Source organism: Salvelinus namaycush, chromosome 29 (genome assembly GCF_016432855.1).
Source record: "Salvelinus namaycush isolate Seneca chromosome 29, SaNama_1.0, whole genome shotgun sequence".
NCBI lineage: Eukaryota > Metazoa > Chordata > Actinopteri > Salmoniformes > Salmonidae > Salvelinus > Salvelinus namaycush.
The window spans coordinates 25,908,072-25,926,902 of record NC_052335.1 but is presented as its reverse complement, the minus strand read 5'-3'; the positions used below and the strand labels follow the sequence as shown (position 1 = coordinate 25,926,902).

The window sequence follows — 18,831 nt, the reverse complement described above, 5'->3', positions numbered from 1 at the left end:
GGGCAAATAGAAAATGAGCAAGCAGGGGAGAGAGGTGAGGCTAGTACTCAATTTTTCATCACATATTACATTCTGTAATATTTGCAGTCATATTGTCCTGTGTCTTCAGTTCCATGTCCATGTTTTTCTGAGACTCGTCTCCAGACTAAATGACACTGACAGCGGTGGCACCATGTGAGTTCTGGTAGTTGAACAGTTGGTCTAATCACGTTAAAATGCAAATAGGTTCATTAGGGTTTAATTGCGTCTGTAAGAACCATGGCTTTTTTATGTTGTTGTTGATGAACATAACAAGAGGTATCAGAGTGATTCAATATACATATGTTTCTGTATGAAGCTAGTTGAGAACGTATAGGTGCCATAGGAGGCAGATGGGATACAAAATACAAATTCTTCTGGAGGACTTTGGTAGCCTGGGCCTAGATGTTTGTGCTCTTGCCTACTCCATTGTCATTGTAAATGCAGGCGTGACAATTCCATGAGGAGTTGGCAAGATAGTAGAGAGACTGGAAACCAGGCTCGGACTTGGGCACTGGCAGTCCAGACAGACATGCATCAGAGTGTCAGGGAATGGCATGGGCATCTTGGAGCCTTCGAGGTGGACATGTCGTGACAGGAGCAGAAGGGCCCTGCCAAGCCCACGATGAGCTACTCCTCCTGCCTGGCAAGCTGTGCCAGCTGAACGGCTGTCCTAGTCATCGTGACACTGCAGTCCTTCTGATGACAATGTCGCAGTGTACAGCAGGGTTTCCCTAACTCGGTCCGCTGTGTAGTGCTAGGGTAAAAACCAAAACATGCACCCTGCGGGGTCCCCAGGACCGAGTTTGGGAAACCCTGCTGTACACCATGTTCAAAATCAGTCTGACTCATTTTTCACATGGCCAACGCTGAGATGGGTTTATGGGAAGAAAAATCCACTAATAATAGATTTGAGTCTCCACGCCTCAAGAGTTTGGCATTGAAAGATCCATGCAATTAAATTTCTAATTTCAGGAGGGTAATCGGGTCAGACCAGCCTGACTTCAAGCGAGTGCAAACCGCCCAGTTAAATCAATTCTACAAAGACAGATGCATGATCGTGACGTTAGGGGGAAGAGGGGTTGAGGGGTGCATCTCACTCCCCTAATTATAGTTACCATTTTAAACCCATGTCGTGGATGGAGTGTATCAAGTGATACATTATTAGGTTGTTATTGTCAGCATTAACTACCTGCTTGCTCCTCTCCCGTTTGATCAAAGACATGATTTGGGCTACCTTTTGAGATTTAAATGATTGTATTCATACACGCTGATTTGATTTTTACCAGTGTTTTTGAGTTGGAACACACACACACACGTCTCCCAGGGCATCTGGGAGTAGTGTCATCTCAGGGGAATCAAACATCTGATCATAAAAACAGTACGGTTCCCTATTCTCTCCTAGTCTATACTCCAGGACACAAACACCTCCACATCTGAAATATTATGTATGTTTGTATGTATGTGTGTATGTATGTGTGTATGTGTGTGTGTATGTATGTATGTGTGTATGTGTGTGGGCCTCCAGCTGCATGTGAATGAATGCATCTCCGAGGCAGCCAGATACAGGACAAAAGGTGAGCGTGGCTTTGATGGAGATGGAGCAGCTTTCATGTGCTGCCAGAGGGGAAAGTGCCTTGGCAGTACAACTCATCTACCCCCCCCCCCCCCCCCCGTCTGTTCCCCTGCTGCAAGAAGTGGTAAGACCCTAAGGCACACAGAGACAGACATCCAAAAAACGGCAGACAAATAGACCGAAAATATATATACAAACACACGTGGTCAGACAGACACATGAAGGAATATTCCTTAAATGGTATTGCATTGTAACTTCAAAATCTAGTATCATCCACACATCAGGACAATAGTGATAATGAAAAAGCTTTGCTCATTGGTTGAAAATACAGTGGCAAGAAAAAGTATGTGAACCCTTTGGAAAAACCTGGATTTCTGCATAAATTGGTCATAACATTTGATCTGATCTGCATCTAGGTCACAACAATAGACAAACACAGTCTGCTTAAACTAATAACACACAAATAATTATACGTTTTCATGTCTTTATTGAACACACTGTGTAAACATTCACAATGCAGGGTGGGGAAAGTATGTGAACCCTTGGATTTAATAACTGGTTGACCCTCCTTTGGCAGCAATAACCTCAACCAAACATTTCTGTAGTTGTGGATCAGACCTGCACAACGATCAGGAGGAATTTTTGACCATTCCTCTTTACAAAACTGTTTCAGTTCAGCAATATTCTTGGGGTGCCTGGTGTGAACTGCTCTATTGAGGTCATGCCACAGCATCTCAATCGAGTTGAGGTCAGGACTCTGACTGGACCACTCCAGAAGGCGTAAATTTGTCTTTCTGTGGACTGAAGAACATCAAGGCTTTTAGAGATACTTTTGTTACCCTTTCCAGCTTTATGCAAGTCAACAATTCTTAATCTAAGGTCTTCTGAGCTCTATCAGGCAATGCTTCTTGTGAATAGCAAACTCAAAAGCTCTAACCAACATCTCCAATCTTGTCTCATTGATTGGACTCCTGGTTAGCTGTTAATGTTTAAATTATGTATTCAATATAGACAAGAAAAATACAATAATTTGTGTGTTATTAGTTTAAGCACACTATGTTTTTCTATTGTTGTGACTTAGATGAAGATCAGATCAAATTTGATGACCAATTTATGCAGAAATTCCAAATGGTTCACATACTTTTTCTTACCACTGTACCTTCCCTTTCACATGATGTATTGTTTTAATGGATCCAATCAAACAACAAATTCAGGAGTAAACCAGTCTGTTATGATCTAGGGCAGTCCTTAATTGGGGTATCTGTTAAAATAAAGCAAGTGTTGAAATGTTATTATTCTGTACACACATTGAAGAAAAAAAACGAAGAAGAAAAACAAAGGAGAGGCGTGTTTCCATCATGACATTTCCCAAGCGGTTACCGAGTCTATTCTGGGGTCTGACGATATGGATATGTGACGTCATGTGGAGGCAGAGTGTGTTTGTTACACCCATACTGTGGAGACATCTTGTCATGGTTATTCATGTTGTCAACCCGATGTATCACTGTGTGTCAGAAGAATATCTCAGAGGAATAGCTCTCTCTTGCTACTAAACAATACCTTTGAAATATTTGCTTATGCATTCCTTCACTTCACTGCTGGGAGAGAAAATATAGAAAGGAGGGGTCAGGTGGTTGTTTCCCATCTGATTACCGCCATTCCAAATACAAATAAACAGCTAGGAAAAACAGTCAGTTGCTGCCGTAGTTAAAACACCAATTCCTCTGTTGTTGATCAATAGATTAGTTGGGAGACCGTTAAAAAAAGGGAAATATAAAATAAATAAAATCTAAATTCACCATTATGTATTTTATCTTTAATAAGAACCACTGAAATTAAAGCTAAGGCACTACATGGGGATATCTAACAGGATCTATAAGTTATTCAATCCAATATTTTTAGTTAAGAGGGCCTGTAAGAGGCTGATAATCAAATGGTCACAGATAAGAGGGGCTTTTCAAATGTCTGTGTCTCTGAGGGGGGAGGAAGGGGGCGGGCTGTAGCCATGAATGACCTCGCTCTGCAAGCCACATAGATACACTGCTACACTGGCCCGGCCCACCCCCGCTGTGTGGTGCGGCCCGGTTGGGTCTCTTTGGATCAGTACGGGGCATGAGCTCTGTGTCTGGGCACAGCGGTCCAGAAACTCAGAGGTTTTCTTTTGTGACAGGATGCTGGATGCTGTTACACAGAGCTGGAAGAGAAGAGACACACAGACAGGAAGTTAGCTCAGACGTGATGATGGACCCTTCCTGGGCTTGGTCCACCTCTAATGCAGGCTGTTTCTGCAGTCACATGAAAAATATACAATAAATCCAGGCCATGTTCACTTCATAGTGGAGGTAGTATTAAACCCTTTGACCTGCACTGTTGCAGCTGTACCTTGCATTTATATCTGAAACCCTGTGCATGTGACTAATAAACTCTCAAAATCTCTAAACCTTTTCCTTACCTCAGGGCACAAGTGTACTCCAGCAAATAAACTACACTATAACTCCTCAAATTCCATTAAAGAAATTTCAGTAACTTAAAAATACATATTTTTTAAAATGTTTGGACTCCCTTGACATTTGCAGCTATAAGGTTGGCAGAATTCAAGCATTAAACATAGATTTGGGAAACCGAGAAGATAAAAAGCCTTGAAGCGTAGAAGAAAGAGTATGGTATTCAATCAGTGGACATTTCTACAATAAAATAAAAACACAATAATCTCACACACACACACACACACACACACACACACACACACACACACACACACACACACACACACACACGAGTAATGCAAAAAAAACTGGCATTAAAGTAAGACGGCATGTGTGAAATATAGATGAACTAAGCCATTAATCTAATAGGCCCAGTGATTGTCTTATTGCAGACAGAGATAAAGAGTCTGTAGATATTAATACAGATTGCTCCAAGGCTGGCCAGGCAGGCAGGTACTCTCACCCAGCTGTGAGCCAAATAGCCGACTACTTACAACAACACTGAACAAAAATATAAACGCAACATGTTGGTCCCATGTTTCATGAGCTGAAATTAATTCCAGAAATTCTCCATGCGCACACATTTCATGCACACATTTGTTTACATCCCTGTTAGTGAAAATTTCTCCTTTGCCAAGATAATCCATCCACCTGACAGGTGTGGCATATGAAGAAGCTGATTAAACAGCATGGTCATTAAACAGGTGCACCTTGTGCTGGGGACTATAAAAGGCCACTTCAAAATGTGCAGTTTTGTCACACAACATAATGCCAAGTTGTAAAAGGAGCTTGTAATTGGAATGCTGACTTGCAGGAATGTCCACCAGAGCGGTTGCCAGACAATTTAATGTTCATTTTTCTACCATAAGCTGCCTCCAACGTCACTTTTAGAGAATTTGGCAGTACGTCCAACTGGCCTCACAACCACAGACTACATGTAACCACGCCAGCTCAGGACCTCCACACCCGGCTTCTTCACCTGCGGCCTGCTGGAGGTCATTTTGCAGGGCTCTGGCAGTGCTCCTCCTTGCACAAAGGTGGAGGTAGCGGTCCTGCTGCTGGGTTGTTGCCCTCCTACGGCCTCCTCCACGTCTCCTGATGTACTGGCCTGTCTCCTGGTAGCGCCTCCATGCTCTGGACACTACGCTGACAGACACAGCAAACCTTCTTGCCACAGCTCGCATTGATGTGCCATCCTGGATGAGCTGCACTACCTGAGCCACTTGTGTGGGTTGTAGACTCCGTCTCATGCTACCACTAGAGTGAGAGCACCGCCAGCATTCAAAAGTGACCAAAACATCAGCCAGGAAGCATAGGAACTGAGAAGTGGTCTGTGGTCACCACCTGCAGAATCACTCCTTTATTGGGGGTGTCTTGCTAATTGCCTATAATTTCCACCTTTTGTCTATTCCATTTGCACAACAGCATGTGAAATTTATTGTCAATCAGTGTTGCTTCCTAAGTGGACAGTTTGATTTCACAGAAGTGTGATTGACTTGGAGTTACATTGTGTTGTTTAAGTGTTCCCTTTATTTTTTTGAGCAGTGTATTTCAAGGTCTACCTTCAAACTCAGTGCCTCTTTGCTTAACATCATAGAAAAATCAAAAGAAATCAGCCAAGGCCTCAGGAAAAAAATTGTAGACCTCCACAAGTCTGGTTAATCCTTGGGAGCAAATTCCAAACGCCTGAAGGTACCACGTTCATCTGTACAAACAATAGTACGCAAGTATAAACACCATGGGACCACGCAGCCGTCATACCGCTCAGGAAGAAGACGCATTCTGTCTCCTAGAGATGAACGCACTTTGGTGCGAAAAGTGCAAATCAATCCCAGAACAACAGCAACTGACCTTGTGAAGATGCTGGAGGAAACAGGTACAAAAGTATCTATATCCACATAACCTGAAAGGCCGCTCAGCAAGGATGAAGCCACTGCTCCAAAACCACCATAAAAAAGCCAGACTATGGTTTGCAACTGCAAATGGTGACAAAGATTGTACTTTTTGGAGAAATGTCCTCTGGTCTGATGAAACAAAAATAGAACTGTTTGGCCATAATGACCATCGTTATGTTTGGAGGAACACGGGGGAGGCTTGCAAGCCGAAGAACACCATCCCAACCGTGAAGCATGGGGTGGCAGCATCATGTTGTGGGGGTGCTTTGCTGCAGGAGGGCCTGGTGCACTTCACAAAATAGATGGCATCATGAGGGGGGAAATTATGTGGATATATTGTAGCAACATCTCAAGACATCAGTCAGGAAGTAAAAATTTGGTCGCAATTGGGTCTTCCAAATGGACAATGACCCCAAGCATACTTTTGCTAAGGTGTATGTAAACTTCCAACTTCAACTGTAGGTGGACCTATGCCCTCCCAAGCCCACCCATGGCTGCACCCCTGCCCAGTCATGTGAAATCCATAGATTAGGGCCTAATTCATTAATGTCAATTGACTGATTTCCTTATATGAACTGTAACTCAGTAAAATATTTGTTGTGTTTATATTTTTGTTCAGTATGTGGCTAGCTACTTAATTGACTTCAAATTGGGGAGAATCAATTGATCTGATTTTGAATGGCCCAAAAAATTGGGAAAACACTGCTCACTCACCCATGGCTGTGGCGTAGGAGTTGGGGAAGCTCTTGTCCACTCTGTGTCACATGAACACCCAGGTGTCGTTGTTAAAGGACAAGTCAAAGTGGTTGGTTTAGAATGTCAACATTTACTGGATATTATATACAGTATATTATACTGCCTACAATCATTCTGGTCCTCCAATCGCAACACTGGGACTTACATTATACAGCAATAACTGTTTGACAATTGAATTAAGAATGTACTGTACACTTTGAATTATGAGTCAGGCAAGACATTTCTGTATCTGTTGCCCATTTGTCATGAGCTTGATTTGCCTAGCTTCCCCTAGCTGCTGTTCTCAAACACGTGTGCTCTAAAGTAGCTGGATTTCATCACACCAAAGACACAGACACATTCTACTGAATGCAAACAGCTGATGGTAATATAGGAACACTTTATTAAGAAACTCATCATCAACTTACTCTTTAGCTTCACTGATATTGACTGTTTAACAAATCATGAATCATTGAGTATGTATCTACATGGGTGAGGTGGTGCTAAAGGAGATAGAGAGAGGGGAGCAGAGCTGCACTGGACCTCCAGGGCTCAGAGGACTGGCGAGGGCCCACTGCCAGGCTGCCCCTGAGCAGATGAAGGCCCGGCAGACACCAGGGAGTGGGCGGCTCTGCCAGGAACACACCACTGTGCCTGGCAAGAGGACCGAACGCTCCGTAAAAGCCTGTCTGCTCCTGGAGAGAAGGGCATCTGGGTGCTCAAGTGGGGAGGGAGTGTGGAGGAAAGAGTGTGGATGACTGTGTGTGAAGAGAGGGAGGCGTCATGCTCAGAACACATCACACCACACCACAGGTTGCATGACCATGAGAAAAGTGGGATGAACCCACAATTATATACATTAGACTTACGGGTACATGTTGTCACACTACCCTCATCACCAGTGTCTGTACCAACTGCCGGAGAGGATGACTGACGGTTTACATGCTCCTAATCAACTGTGCTATTTTGTTCTGCACTGTTGGTTAAGGGCTTGTAAGTAAGCATTTCACGGTAAGGTACTTGGTAAGGTCTATTCGGCACATGTGACAAATAAAGTTTGATTTGAAGTAGCAGCACTGTGCTATTAAAATGAACGAGAACAAGCACACATTTAGCTGTCAAGATCTGTTGATTCAGTTCCATTTCCAAACCAAACGATTATTTCAGACCTTCCGAATAACAGCTGAGAGACAAAACTCTGGAGAAGAGACAGAATGGGCGATGCTCAGAGTTTAACACAAAGCTAAGAGAGCTGCCAAATAACAATGCAGGAGGCAACTTTTTGGCAGGCAGTGATGAGTCTGTCCTGTTTGCTGTGGTGTTTTCTGGGATCCCTTCCATAGGTGTGTGTGTGTGTGTGTGTGTGTGTGTGTGTGTGTGTGTGTGTGTGTGTGTGTGTGTGTGTGTGTGTGTGTGTGTGTGTGTGTGTGTGTGTGTGTGTGTGTGTGTGTGTGTGTGTGTGTGTGTGTGAGAGAGACATGCTGGCTGCCATGTCTCCCCTCCCACCGCTTGGTGTTTAATCCATCCAAATCCACTTCATTATGGTCTCACACCTGCAGCCAGCTAGTAGGTGACTCTGGCGAAGGAACCCCCCCCCCCCAGCTATTATTATGTGTAATGCCGGTGTATTCAACCTCAAATCATAGTAATAACTACGCCAATCTATCCTCCATACCCCTCTATTCCAATCATGGCGTTTGGGACCAGAAACTTGGCTATTTGGGAAAAATAATATTGTGCTTCATCATACCATTATGCCAAGCGGTTGCCTCCGGGTGAGCTTGTGATTAGTTTTCAGAGCACAAAAATTCTTAGAGAAATATCAAGTTAGACTGATCTTAAAATAAATAAAAATCGTATGCTCATCCAGAGTACCCTACAGCTCACTGTGTTTGATTCTACCAGACAGGTGTCAATAGTCTAGACTTAGTAGTTTCTACCAGTAGTGCACTACATAGGAAATAGGGTGCCATATAGGATGCATCCAGTGTCTGTCTGTATGCCCCAACCTTTCCTCCCGTTGGCGTTCTGAGGGCATACTGATTACAAGCAGTGAGGACAAGTAGAGCCTACTGCTTTATGAGCTGGAGGGGATTTTATGACAAAGCTCCCTGGTCGCTGCGGCGTTGTGAAGACTTGTTGTATTACTGAGCCTTTACAAGTCAGATGTTGACAGAGGAATGCATTCTATTACACGGCCAGGATATTTCTCAGTCTCCTCCGTCTGGGCGGATCTTTCTTTCATTCTGGACTTAATCAAAGCTGGCCCGGAGGTCTGGGACTCTGTGGTGGCACTTGGGTCCCTTTTAATAACAAAGCAGTGCTCTGTATAGACGAAGGACTGTTATACGATGCAAGGGAAGCTGACGCAGGAACTCTGAGACCGTGTAGGTGTCGATAGACAACAATCAAAATTCAAGGTTAACACAGTCCTTTGATATCGACACATAAAAGTCTGCTCTTAGCTATTGATATTATATGAGACTGATGGCCCCTAGCGACCTTTGTGTTGCTATGATGATGTGATGGTTAGGTGCAGGAAGGACTGTGCCATTAATTTCAGCCTCCCAACCAAACCCATCCCATCTGTAGGGATGTCAACATCATGACTCAGCTAAGAACAACAGCGCATTAACGCCTCTACACATCCACCTCATGCGCTATTGAGTAGTCTTATTCTACTAGATGATTTGTAATTACACAGAATTACTGATAACCCCAGGAACTGTAATAGCCGTGTAGAGTCTGAAACTGTTTTAAATGGGAACCACGTTAACAGTTTCGCACTGTGCCATTACTTGACGTCAATGTCTGGCTACTGGAGGGTCATACCAATCGTTACCCAGTTCTCTCAAAGACGGATAATAATGTATTTGAAATGAGAGGAAGAGGCGTGAGTACACACTAATTGGTAGATAAAAGCAGAAAGCTAAATTGAGAATTCTGAGGAAAGGTGTGACTGATAAGCTAAAGACAAAGCATCTCAACAAAACCACACTAACAACAAGTCAACACAGACAGAGGCTGTTGTTCCCCTGCAAACTTTTAAAAGATACCAATTTGTTTGGTTTGGGAGATAAGACTGTGAAGGGTATATTGAGTTCTGTCTCCATTAAAGAAAGTCAATTATATATTGGAAAATATCCAGGGCCTTAAAAGAACAAACTGGCATCTCCCAAGAGGCGGCTTCTGTACTCCACAAAAAATAACTATTGCAATTACCTAAGAATTAAAGCATATCAAATTAAAGTGCGTTTGGCAAATTATTCTTCCTGAAATGACTGAGGAGTTGAGTCAGAAATTACCCAGACAATCTCGAGGCACCTACGCATACAGAAAATGTATCCCATTAACTCAGATATAAGCATTCAACAGTGAAACTGAGATACGAGCCCCGTCCCCCCCCTGTAAATGCATCGATGAATAAAAAGATGGATCGCTATCTGGGAAGGTGACGAACACATTTGCACACTCCCACACTGCCTGCCATCAAAGGGTCCTCTCGTTTCCCTGCTACCGGCTGCTTTCACCAGAAACGGTAATGTCTGACTTCAACAGATCTGTCATGGATGGTGCAGCGGGCTATGTATGATTAATGAGTTAGCTCCTCTTCCACAGGCCTCATATGGCTCTGCTCTGTATAGGGAGCCTAGTACTCTACCAGACCCAGAGACTCTCTACGAATAAAGTTAAATGAGACATAAGTGGGCATTAACTTGAACAGGCTTTTAACAAATTTCATACAGAGAGCTTGTGTGGGGGAGAAAAATCCATGATTGGCCACACAGTAGAGTGCATTGGAGGGAATATCTGTGAAAATCTTTAACTTTAAAAAATCTAGAAACTTTTCATGTCTCAAGAAAGGTTGAGTATCCAACTTTGGGTTTATCGATGATGTTTGCATGAGTCGGGTACTCATGTGTTGGATGCAGACTGTATGTATGACATTTCTATGGCATATTATATAATTCCTAAATCTTTACCATGGAGTCTTCGTTGTAAATCCCTGTTAGAAACAAAGGCTCACTTGGTGTTGTTAGGCAAACATTGTAAGGGCTTGGGCTTAATGCATTTCCTTTGTGTGTGTAGGTGAGGTTGAATTTAGCAACACATCCAGCTCCTTGTCTCACCGTCTTTGCAAAGGGCATGTCATAGCTGCTGACGTAGAGCAATCCGGCAGTCTGGGGGAGCAACATGCAAAGACAAAACATCTTCATTAACACCTCCAGACTCCCTGAGGTCACACCCTAAGCACCAAACCCCACACAGACAGCATCCCCTGCCCCTTAATGAGAAAGGGAACAACGTTTCTCAGAGAGTTAGCTTACAACAACACACCTCTGTTTACCAGCTAGAGACCTGGCCGTGTGGTGCCAGGACAACAACCTCTCCCTCAACGTGATCAAGACAAAGGAGATGATTGTGGACTACAGGAAAAAGAGGACCCGAGAACGCCCCCATTCTCATCAACGGGGCTGCAGTAGAGCAGGTTGAGAGCTTCAAGTTCCTTGGTGTCCACATCACCAATAAACTAACATGATCCAAGCACACCATGAGTCGTGAAGCGGGCACGACATTTGAGATTTGGCATGGGTCCTCAGATCCTCAAAAGGTTCTACAGCTGCACCATTGAGACATCCTGACTGGTTGCATCCATGCTCGGCAAGCGATACCGGAGCGCCAAGTCTAGGTCCAAAGGCTTCTAAACAGCTTCTACCCCCAAGCCATAAGACTCCTGAACATCTAGTCAAATGGCTACTCAGACAATTTGCATTGCCCCCCCCCCCCTCACCTCTTCACACCACTGCCACTCTCTGTTGTCATCTATGCATAGTCACTTTAATAACTCTACCTACATGTACATACTACCTCAACTAACCGGTGGCCCCGCACATTGACTCTGTACCGGCACCCCCCTGTATATATTGTTATTTTTTACTGGTGCTCTTTTTTTTATATTTTTTTATTTTTTATTTTATTTTATCCCCTTTTCTCCCCAATTTTCGTGGTATCCAATCGCTAGTAATTACTATCTTGTCTCATCGCTACAACTCCCGTACGGGCTCGGGAGAGACGAAGGTCGAAAGCCATGCGTCCTCCGAAGCACAACCCAACCAAGCCGCACTGCTTCTTTAACACAGCGCGCCTCCAACCCGGAAGCCAGCCGCACCAATGTGTCGGAGGAAACACCGTGCACCTGGCCCCCTTGGTTAGCGCGCACTGCGCCCGGCCCGCCACAGGAGTCGCTGGAGCGCGATGAGACAAGGATATCCCTACCGGCCAAACCCTCCCTAACCCGGACGACGCTAGCCCAATTGTGCGTCGCCCCACGGACCTCCCGGTCGCGGCCGGCTGCGACAGAGCCTGGGCGCGAACCCAGAGACTCTGGTGGCGCAGTTAGCACTGCGATGCAGTGCCCTAGACCACTGCGCCACCCGGGAGGCCCCACATTTACTGGTGCTCTTTAATTACTTGTTACTTTTATCTCTTATTCTTATCCATTGTTGTTGAAACTGCACTGTTGGTTAGGGGCTCGTAAGTAAGCATTTCACTGTAAGGTCTACCTGTTGTATTCGGCGCATGTGACTAATACAATTTGATTTGATTTAGTAACAGAATGAAATAGCACTCTTTAATTGGAATCACACCTCCCATCCCCTCTCTCTGGGTGTGTCACATTAATACCTCCTTTCTCCTAAAGTGAGCATTTGTTCTTATACCAGTCATTTCCTTCCAAATTAGTGAAGGGAAGTGAAGAAATACACTTGTATACACTTTGGGATGAACGGAAGATGATTGGGACGTAGCCTTCCTCTCAGTGCATCTGGAGGCTTCAACATGTAGGTTACCCAGTGCAAACACACGACGGCAACGATGCCACGTCTGGAGGACAATTATAGCTCCATTCAAAACCCCACAGGCATCAAACTGACCACCTGCTTGCAATGTTATAACGACTTTACATTCTTTCCCTACATCATCCGTCTGTCTCTAGGTCAGCTATATTAATTGTGACTTCTGATTGCCAGCTGTGAGCACTCAGCAGTTAATGCACCGTAATGTGGCGCAGAATCAGGGTTTTTGCTGTGTGTGTGTGTGAAGCTTTGTGTGTATGTGAGGCCCCAAACAAGCCCCCCCCCCTGTGAGCATGTGCTTTTCCGTCTCATCCCAGGGTTCACGCCCCACAGCTGGCCTTAATGACACACTGACACACCCCCTGCCTGGCTACTCATGGTTATTTCAGGACGCATTGTCTGCTTTTGTTACACACCCAAACCCTCCTCCCCAGACCTAAATACTGTCACTGATGATACCGCCACTGGCTTCCTGTTCCTGGCTCTCCCTACAGCATCACTTAACTAGTGAGAAGCACAGGCGGAAATGAGGGGGCTATCTGGGTTGATCTGATGTTCAAACCGCAGTGGCAGGGTTCTACGCAAACTTTTAAAAAATAGTGTCACTGGTGCTACCAACTTTTTCAGATGATGGCACAAACACATGACTTGGTCGCACCAATTTATTTAATAAAACATTATATTGATAATGACCTGACCGGTGTACCATAACGTGCCTGTATTCTATACAAAATCAGGCTAATAATGACTAGCCATCTTTTACATTAGCATGCCCTTGTGTTCTTACATTGATTTGGATAGATTTACTGTAACAGCAAATTAACTTCTAGTTCCTCCCAAACCCGGATCCGGGAGCACCCCCATCAGTAAAAAAGCTGACTAGCATAGCCTAGCATAGCGTCACAAGTAAATACTAGCATCTAAATATCATTAAATCACAAGTCCAAGACACCAGATGAAAGATACACATCTTGTGAATCCAGCCATCATTTCTGATTTTTAAAATGTTTTACAGGGAAGACACAATATGTAAATCTATTAGCTAACCACGTTAGCAAAAGACACCAGTTTTTTTACTCCACCAGTTTTTTACTCCATCAGTAGCTATCACAAATTCGACCAAATAAAGATATAAATAGCCACTAACCAAGAAACAACTTCATCAGATGACAGTCTGATAACATATTTATTGTATAGCATATGTTTTGTTAGAAAAATGTGCATATTTCAGGTATAAATCATAGTTTACCATTGCAGCCACCATCACAACTCTCACCAAAGCGACTTGAATAACTACAGAGACCATCGTGTATTACCTAATTACTCATCATAAAACATTTCTTAAAAATACACAGCGTACAGCAAATGAAAGACACAGATCTTGTGAATCCAGACAATATTTCAGATTTTCTAAGTGTTTTACAGCAAAAACACAATATAGCGTTATATTAGCTTACCACAATAGCAAACATCACAACAGCATTGATTCAAGCCAAACATAGCGATAACGTATAAACCACCAAAATATATGAATTTTTTCACTAACCTTCTCAGAATTCTTCAGATGACAGTCCTATAACATCATATTACACAATGCATATAGAGTTTGTTCGAAAATGTGCATATTTAGCGGCACAAATCGTGGTTATACAATGTGATTAGTGGCCAAAACTTCAAGCAATCTGTCCGGCGCCATCTTGGAGAGGCACCTAATCTAATCGAAAACTATTCATAAACTTGACTAAAAAATACAGATTGGACAGCAAATGAAAGATAAATTAGTTCTTAATGCAATCGCTGTGTTAGATTTTTAAAATTAACATTACTGCGCAATACAGCGTGCGCTAAAGCGAGACCGCACCATAATTCATGGCGGAATTATTATTTGACATTTGTCAACATAAGTACGAATTAACAGCATAAAGACTGCTTACTATTTGCTGAGCTTCCATCAGAATCTTGGGCAAGGTGTCCTTTCTCCAGAACAATCGTCTTTTGGTTGAAAGATGTCCTCTTGTCCTGTCGAAATAGCCGCTAACGTTAGCCACCCACTGGAGAGGTGTCCAACTCGTGAAAGCGCATCACAAAGAAATCCAGGAAAATCGCAATAAACTGATATAAACTGCTATAAGTCGGTTTAAATTAACTACCTTATGATGTCTTTAACAACTATAACGAATAAAAACATGACCGGAGATACAGAACTGCTAAAACGAAAGCTTTGCAGGAGGCCATTGTGATGTCCCTGATGCGCCAAGCGCCCCGTTGAAAAGAACGGTACTTCCGTTCCACGGTCTTATATAGGGCCCCAGATTGCGCAATCCACTCCATTCAAATTCTCCCCGCTTACTGACATCTAGAGGAAGACGTATGCAGTGCATGTAGCCCGATGGCTTACATGGGGACTTATAAACTGACCTCAGAACAGGGACCTCGATTTCTGAAATCTCACTCCCTGACAGGAAATGTGCTGCAGAATGAGTTCTGTTTCACTCAGAGAAATAATTCAAACGGTTTTAGAAACTAGAGAGTGTTTTCTATCCAATAGTAATAATAATATGCATATTGTACGAGCAAGAATTGAGTACGAGGCAGTTTAATTTGGGCACGAAATTATTACAAAGTGCAAATAGCACCCCCTATTGCCAAGAGGTTTTAAACAGACTTCAGATTTCAGAGTGCCATGTGTTCTTTTCTGTGAAATCCTCTAGAGGGCAACATTTGAAAAAACAATACTTAATACCAAAACTATACCACGGCAAACAAAAAGAAAGCGAGAAGAAGGACCGATTTCTCCCATTTTTGTAGAAAGGTTTTCGCTCTCAAAATCACACTTTTTTAAACTATGCTTAAAACACATCAGGGACCACTTTTGAGGTCTGTAGATGCCAGACAGTTGTGTTTGGCCAGCACACTTGTGATTGATGCAAATAATTATGATTCTTCCAGGTAGGCATAGGCCACTTTGTAGTTACCTTTTAATTGCCTTTCCATCTACCCAAAGAAGGTTAGGCTATCATTAGCACACACAGGGCTCGACACAGGGTCGGCCCTAGCCTTTTGGGGACGCTTAAGCGAGATTTGGTTGGGTGGCTCCCCACCTTGCGGCAAAACATTTTAGTGGCCCCCCTCTTGACAGTAGAGAAAAAAACATTCTAAAATACACCAGGTGTATTATACTATTCTAATAGTAATTTGAGACACTGATTGAATTGCGCATTGCAAATATTCAACCAAGACATTGAACTTTTTAAATACATGGTTTGCATACCCATTCTTGCCTTAGAATTTACTGACTGCTAGAGATCATAACTTGAAACATCTTTCCTATACAGTTGAAGTCGGAAGTTTACATACACCTTAGCTAAGTACATTTAAACTCAGTTTTTCACAATTCCTGACATTTAATCCTAGTAAAAAAATCCCTGCTTTAGGTCAGTTAGGATCACCACTTTATTTTAAGAATGTGAAATGCCAGAATAATAGTAGAGAGAATGATTTATTTCAGTTTAATTTCTTTCATCACATTCCCAGTGGGTCAGAAGTTTACATACACTCAATTAGCATTTGGTAGCATTGCCTTTAAATTGTTTAACTTGGGTCAAACGTTTCGGGTAGCCTTCCACAAACTTCCCACAATAAGTTGGGTGAATTTTGGCACATTCCTCCTGACAGAGCTGGTGTAACTGAGTCAGGTTTGTAGGCCTCCTTGCTCACACATGCTTTTTCAGTTCGGACCACACATCTTCTATAGGATTGAGGTCAGGGCTTTATGATGGCCACTCCAATACCTTGACTTTGTTGTCCTTAAGCTATTTTGCCACAACTTTGGAAGTATGCTTGGGGTCATTGTCCATTTGGAAGACCCATTTGTGACCAAGCTTTAACTTCCTGACTGATGTCTTGAGATGTTGCTTCAATATATCCACATACAATTTCCTCCCTCATGATGCCATCTATTTTGTGAAGTGCACCAGACCCTCCTGCAGCAAAGCACCCCCACAACATGATGCTGCCACCTCGTGCCTCACGATTGGGATGGTGTTCTTCGGCTTGCAAGCTTCCCCCTTTTTCCTCCAAATATAACGATGGTCATGATGGCCAAACAGTTCTATTTTTGTTTCATCAGACCAGAGGACATTTCTCCAAAAAGTACGAGCTTTGTCCCCATGTGCAGTTGCAAACCGTAGTCTGTCTTTTTTATGGTGGTTTTGGAGCAGTGGCTTCTTCCTTGCTGAGCGGCCTTTCAGGTTACGTCGATATATAGGACTTGTTTACTGTGGATATAGATACTTTTGTACCTGTTTCCTCCAGCATCTTCACAAGGTCTTTTGCTGTTGTTCTGGGATTGATTTGCACTTTTCGCACCAAAGTACGTTCATCTCTAGGAGACAGAACGCATCGCCTTCCTGAGCGGTATGACGGCTGCGTGGTCCCATGGTGTTTATACTTGCGTACTATTGTTTGTACAGGTGAACGTGGTACCTTCAGGTGTTTTGAAATTGCTCCCAAGGATGAACCAGACTTGTGGAGGTCTACTATTTTTTTTCTGGGGTCTTGGCTGATTTCTTTGGATTTTCCCATGATGTCAAGCAAGGAAGCACTGAGTTTGAAGGTAGGCCTTGAAATACATCCACAGGTACACCTCCAATCGACTCAAATGATGTCAATTAGCTTATCAGAAGCTTCTAAAGCCATGACATCATTTTCTGGATTTTTCTAAGCTGTGTAAAGGCACAGTCAACTTAGTGTATGTAAACGTCTGACCCACTGGAATTGTGATACAGTGAATTATAAGTGAAATAATCTGTCTGTAAACAATTGTTGGAAAATGACTTGTGTCATGCACAATGTAGATGTCCTAACCGACTTGCCAAAACTATAGTTATATAACAAGAAATTTGTGGAGTGGTTGAAAAACAAGTTTTAATGACTCCAACCTGTAAAATTCCGACTTCAACTGTACCTACCCCTACCCACTGTCGAGCTGCTCCACGCAACAACCAGCTGCTTAAGAGCTGCGCGCTCTCTCTGACCGACAGATTATCTATAGGCTATAAGTGTGGAGCTCACGTGATAAATAATCGACATAATGAACGAAAAAGCTTCGGAAATCCATGTTTTTTAAAAATGTATTATATAGCCTAGATTAAAAATAGCATTATTACAAAATTATTTTCACTGAGGATTTGTGACTCCCGGCAGAGGATTTCCTGCCGGGAGTCACACACAGACGGGGGCATTTCTGTGTTGCCTCTTCAGAAAGTTGGTTTATTTTTTGTTAGTTGCACATTACTGTTTGAATAAATCATGACAATAACAAAAAAAGCAAATTGTGAACCAAAAACTAATATGACCAGGTAACAAAAACTCACTGGCACCCAATAGAAATTGTGTCGTACTGGTGGCAAACGCGACTGTTTTGGTTGCAGTATCGAACCCTGAGTGGATAGATTTCATCTCACCCACCATGTTGGGTCACCCTGTTGGAGGCCGCCTTTTGGGTATGAAGTGGTTTGGGTGAGCAGAGCACTCATTAGGGGGGGGCTGCCTCTCCACTCCCTCTTCCTCTGTAATGACGGTGAGGAGAGGGGAGGCAGGAAGCAGCCGTCAACACCACCATGGAGCCCTCCGGCCATCCATGAACTGAGGGAAACAACTGCAGAGCAACCCTGAGAGTTCACAACATAACCTTTCACTTCACACCCGCCCGCACTCACACACTTTACCCATCCTCTGTCCGACATCAAACATTCCTAAAATAGCCTACTTTGCCCTCGTAAACTGTATGGGATGTGTATTTACCAAGACCTCTGGTCACTGACAAAAAAGTTAAACCATGATAAAAAGTTAAATTGTATTGACATGGTGATCCAAAAATAACCTGGATGTTGTCAATTTTTTGTTTGATCAAAGTCATTGAGGCAGACTGCAAGACTGATGCTGTGAAATGATGGACTGCCTGTGGCCTATTGTTTGTCATTTCAATTTCTGAATCTAAGTTGATGTTCCACTGCAATCTGAATGTGTTACTCTGTGTTATTAAGCATTTCACGCTGCATTTGATGATTGATTCCTTGATTTGAATCAGTCCCAGGTAAAAACGACCTAAAATTCACTGAGTAAAGGTGATAATAACGTGCTGATTACATTTATGGCCTACATTACTTAAATCTAATGAAACACATTGGGAACGGGACTTAGTATGAACCCCAAATCACAGAGCGCAACAGTCAACAGGTCAGCTCTTCTATATTCAAATGGCA

At 43.2% G+C, this 18,831-nt stretch overlaps 1 long non-coding RNA gene across 1 annotated transcript in view; it reads right to left on the bottom strand.

The window, feature by feature from the left end:
* Nucleotides 1-2,764: 2,764 nt before the first annotated feature.
* Nucleotides 2,765-18,831, bottom strand: part of LOC120023890 — a 98,492-nt gene continuing 82,425 nt past the window's right edge. Inside the window, exon 5 of the long non-coding RNA XR_005472793.1 lies at nt 2,765-3,788. This is a non-coding gene — a long non-coding RNA (uncharacterized LOC120023890). The remainder of the gene's footprint in view (nt 3,789-18,831) is intronic.